Here is a 5,204-nt window from a genome sequence, read left to right on the forward strand (position 1 = left end):
GAAGAAGTACGGGCAAGACTTCCTTCTGCTGCTCCCTACTGCTGTTGCTGCTCTCTGCGACAACAATTTTACTTTCCCTTGGACTCCCAGATGCAGAGAAATGCCCTGGGCAGCGCAGAAACCTGTCACACCATGGGTGGAATAGGGTGCTGCAAATCCGTGCTTGTGTCAGTGGCAGGGGTGAGCTGCACAAACATGTGCTGTCCTGTCACACGTTCTCCTCGCCAGACGCAGTGCAAAAGCTTTCTGCTTGCATTAAGAGCAAGAAAGGCAGAAGCCAGGACTCCGGAGCTCAGAGAAGGTAACCGCAAGAGGCGAGCCTCCTTCGGCAGAAGCTGCTTTCCGGAGCTCTTGGCAACCGGCCAAGGAACCATGTGTGTCAGAGGGAGAGTGCCGGTCAGAGCGCGGGCGGGGAAAAGCGCGAGCGCTGCGGGCAGGCGAATAAGGAAGGTGTTGAACAGGCATCTGGCACGGGAAACTTTCAGACTGCAAGTGGAACGTAGATGCTGCTCAGCCGCTTGCTGACAAGTCTCTAGTTGTCTTGTAGAAGAAGTACGGCCACGAGTTCCTTCTGCTGCTCCCTACTGCTGTTGCTGCTCTCTGCGACAACAATTTTACTTTCCCTTGGACTCCCAGATGCAGAGAAATGCCCTGCACAGCGCAGAAACCTGTCACACCATGGGTGGAATAGGGTGCTGCAAATCCGTGCTTGTGTCAGTGGCAGGGGTGAGCTGCACAAACATGTGCTGTCCTGTCACACGTTCTCCTCGCCAGACGCAGTGCAAAAGCTTTCTGCTTGCATTAAGAGCAAGAAAGGCAGAAGCCAGGACTCCGGAGCTCAGAGAAGGTAACCGCAAGAGGCGAGCCTCCTTCGGCAGAAGCTGCTTTCCGGAGCTCTTGGCAACCGGCCAAGGAACCATGTGTGTCAGAGGGAGAGTGCCGGTCAGAGCGCGGGCGGGGAAAAGCGCGAGCGCTGCGGGCAGGCGAATAAGGAAGGTGTTGAACAGGCATCTGGCACGGGAAACTTTCAGACTGCAAGTGGAACGTAGATGCTGCTCAGCCGCTTGCTGACAAGTCTCTAGTTGTCTTGTAGAAGAAGTACGGCCACGAGTTCCTTCTGCTGCTCCCTACTGCTGTTGCTGCTCTCTGCGACAACAATTTTACTTTCCCTTGGACTCCCAGATGCAGAGAAATGCCCTGCACAGCGCAGAAACCTGTCACACCATGGGTGGAATAGGGTGCTGCAAATCCGTGCTTGTGTCAGTGGCAGGGGTGAGCTGCACAAACATGTGCTGTCCTGTCACACGTTCTCCTCGCCAGACGCAGTGCAAAAGCTTTCTGCTTGCATTAAGAGCAAGAAAGGCAGAAGCCAGGACTCCGGAGCTCAGAGAAGGTAACCGCAAGAGGCGAGCCTCCTTCGGCAGACGCTGCTTTCCGGAGCTCTTGGCAACCGGCCAAGGAACCATGTGTGTCAGAGGGAGCGTGCCGATCAGCGCGCTGGCGGGGGAAAGAGCGGGCGCTGCGGGCAGGCGAATAAGGAAGGTGTTGAACAGGTATCTGGCAGGCGAAACTTTCATATTGCAAGTGGAACATAGCTGCCGCTCGCACGCTTGCTGATTAGTTGCTAGATGTCGTGTGGAAGAAGTACTGAAACGACTTCCTTCTGCTGCTCCCTACTGCTGTTGCTGCTTTCTGCGACAACAATTTTACTTTCCCTTGGACTCCCAGATGCAGAGAAATGCCCTGCACAGCGCAGAAACCTGTCATACCATGGGTGGAATAGGGTGCTGCAAATCCGTGCTTGTGTCAGTGGCAGGGGTGAGCTGCACAAACATGTGCTGTCCTGTCACACGTTCTCCTCGCCAGACGCAGTGCAAAAGCTTTCTGCTTGCATTAAGAGCAAGAAAGGCAGAAGCCAGGACTCCGGAGCTCAGAGAAGGTAACCGCAAGAGGCGAGCCTCCTTCGGCAGAAGCTGCTTTCCGGAGCTCTTGGCAACCGGCCAAGGAACCATGTGTGTCAGAGGGAGAGTGCCGGTCAGAGCGCGGGCGGGGGAAAGCGCGAGCGCTGCGGGCAGGCGAATAAGGAAGGTGTTGAACAGGCATGTGGCACGGGAAACTTTCAGACTGCAAGTGGAACGTAGATGCTGCTCAGCCGCTTGCTGACAAGTCTCTAGTTGTCTTGTAGAAGAAGTACGGGCAAGACTTCCTTCTGCTGCTCCCTACTGCTGTTGCTGCTCTCTGCGACAACAATTTTACTTTCCCTTGGACTCCCAGATGCAGAGAAATGCCCTGGGCAGCGCAGAAACCTGTCACACCATGGGTGGAATAGGGTGCTGCAAATCCGTGCTTGTGTCAGTGGCAGGGGTGAGCTGCACAAACATGTGCTGTCCTGTCACACGTTCTCCTCGCCAGACGCAGTGCAAAAGCTTTCTGCTTGCATTAAGAGCAAGAAAGGCAGAAGCCAGGACTCCGGAGCTCAGAGAAGGTAACCGCAAGAGGCGAGCCTCCTTCGGCAGAAGCTGCTTTCCGGAGCTCTTGGCAACCGGCCAAGGAACCATGTGTGTCAGAGGGAGAGTGCCGGTCAGAGCGCGGGCGGGGAAAAGCGCGAGCGCTGCGGGCAGGCGAATAAGGAAGGTGTTGAACAGGCATCTGGCACGGGAAACTTTCAGACTGCAAGTGGAACGTAGATGCTGCTCAGCCGCTTGCTGACAAGTCTCTAGTTGTCTTGTAGAAGAAGTACGGCCACGAGTTCCTTCTGCTGCTCCCTACTGCTGTTGCTGCTCTCTGCGACAACAATTTTACTTTCCCTTGGACTCCCAGATGCAGAGAAATGCCCTGCACAGCGCAGAAACCTGTCACACCATGGGTGGAATAGGGTGCTGCAAATCCGTGCTTGTGTCAGTGGCAGGGGTGAGCTGCACAAACATGTGCTGTCCTGTCACACGTTCTCCTCGCCAGACGCAGTGCAAAAGCTTTCTGCTTGCATTAAGAGCAAGAAAGGCAGAAGCCAGGACTCCGGAGCTCAGAGAAGGTAACCGCAAGAGGCGAGCCTCCTTCGGCAGAAGCTGCTTTCCGGAGCTCTTGGCAACCGGCCAAGGAACCATGTGTGTCAGAGGGAGAGTGCCGGTCAGAGCGCGGGCGGGGGAAAGCGCGAGCGCTGCGGGCAGGCGAATAAGGAAGGTGTTGAACAGGCATGTGGCACGGGAAACTTTCAGACTGCAAGTGGAACGTAGATGCTGCTCAGCCGCTTGCTGACAAGTCTCTAGTTGTCTTGTAGAAGAAGTACGGGCAAGACTTCCTTCTGCTGCTCCCTACTGCTGTTGCTGCTCTCTGCGACAACAATTTTACTTTCCCTTGGACTCCCAGATGCAGAGAAATGCCCTGGGCAGCGCAGAAACCTGTCACACCATGGGTGGAATAGGGTGCTGCAAATCCGTGCTTGTGTCAGTGGCAGGGGTGAGCTGCACAAACATGTGCTGTCCTGTCACACGTTCTCCTCGCCAGACGCAGTGCAAAAGCTTTCTGCTTGCATTAAGAGCAAGAAAGGCAGAAGCCAGGACTCCGGAGCTCAGAGAAGGTAACCGCAAGAGGCGAGCCTCCTTCGGCAGAAGCTGCTTTCCGGAGGTCTTGGCAACCGGCCAAGGAACCATGTGTGTCAGAGGGAGAGTGCCGGTCAGAGCGCGGGCGGGGAAAAGCGCGAGCGCTGCGGGCAGGCGAATAAGGAAAGTGTTGAACAGGCATCTGGCACGGGAAACTTTCAGACTGCAAGTGGAACGTAGATGCTGCTCAGCCGCTTGCTGACAAGTCTCTAGTTGTCTTGTAGAAGAAGTACGGCCACGAGTTCCTTCTGCTGCTCCCTACTGCTGTTGCTGCTCTCTGCGACAACAATTTTACTTTCCCTTGGACTCCCAGATGCAGAGAAATGCCCTGCACAGCGCAGAAACCTGTCACACCATGGGTGGAATAGGGTGCTGCAAATCCGTGCTTGTGTCAGTGGCAGGGGTGAGCTGCACAATCATGTGCTGTCCTGTCACACGTTCTCCTCGCCAGACGCAGTGCAAAAGCTTTCTGCTTGCATTAAGAGCAAGAAAGGCAGAAGCCAGGACTCCGGAGCTCAGAGAAGGTAACCGCAAGAGGCGAGCCTCCTTTGGCAGAAGCTGCTTTCCGGAGCTCTTGGCAACCGGCCAAGGAACCATGTGTGTCAGAGGGAGCGTGCCGATCAGCGCGCTGGCGGGGGAAAGCGCGAGCGCTGCCGGCAGGCGAATAAGGAAGGTGTTGAACAGGTATCTGGCAGGCGAAACTTTCATATTGCAAGTGGAACATAGCTGCCGCTCGCACGCTTGCTGATTAGTTGCTAGATGTCGTGTGGAAGAAGTACTGAAACGACTTCCTTCTGCTGCTCCCTACTGCTGTTGCTGCTCTCTGCGGCAACAATTTTACTTTCTCTTGGACTCCCAGATGCAGAGAAATGCCCTGCACAGCGCAGAAACCTGTCATACCATGGGTGGAATAGGGTGCTGCAAATCCGTGCTTGTGTCAGTGGCAGGGGTGAGCTGCACAAACTTGTGCTCTCCTGTCACACGTTCTCCTCGCCAGACGCAGTGCAAAAGCTTTCTGCTTGCATTAAGAGCAGGAAAGGCAGAATCCAGGACTCCGGAGCTCAGAGAAGGTAACCGCAAGAGGCGAGCCTCCTTCGGCAGAAGCTGCTTTCCGGAGCTCTTGGCAACCGGCCAAGGAACCATGTGTGTCAGAGGGAGAGTGCCGGTCAGAGCGCGGGCGGGGGAAAGCGCGAGCGCTGCGGGCAGGCGAATAAGGAAGGTGTTGAACAGGCATGTGGCACGCGAAACTTTCAGACTGCAAGTGGAACGTAGATGCTGCTCAGCCGCTTGCTGACAAGTCTCTAGTTGTCTTGTAGAAGAAGTACGGGCAAGACTTCCTTCTGCTGCTCCCTACTGCTGTTGCTGCTCTCTGCGACAACTATTTTACTTTCCCTTGGACTCCCAGATGCAGAGAAATGCCCTGCACAGCGCAGAAACCTGTCACACCATGGGTGGAATAGGGTGCTGCAAATCCGTGCTTGTGTCAGTGGCAGGGGTGAGCTGCACAAACATGTGCTGTCCTGTCACACGTTCTCCTCGCCAGACGCAGTGCAAAAGCTTTCTGCTTGCATTAAGAGCAAGAAAGGCAGAAGCCAGGACTCCGGA

This window comes from Cyanistes caeruleus, chromosome 2, assembly GCF_971803275.1.
Source record: "Cyanistes caeruleus chromosome 2, bCyaCae1.hap1.1, whole genome shotgun sequence".
Lineage (NCBI taxonomy): Eukaryota > Metazoa > Chordata > Aves > Passeriformes > Paridae > Cyanistes > Cyanistes caeruleus.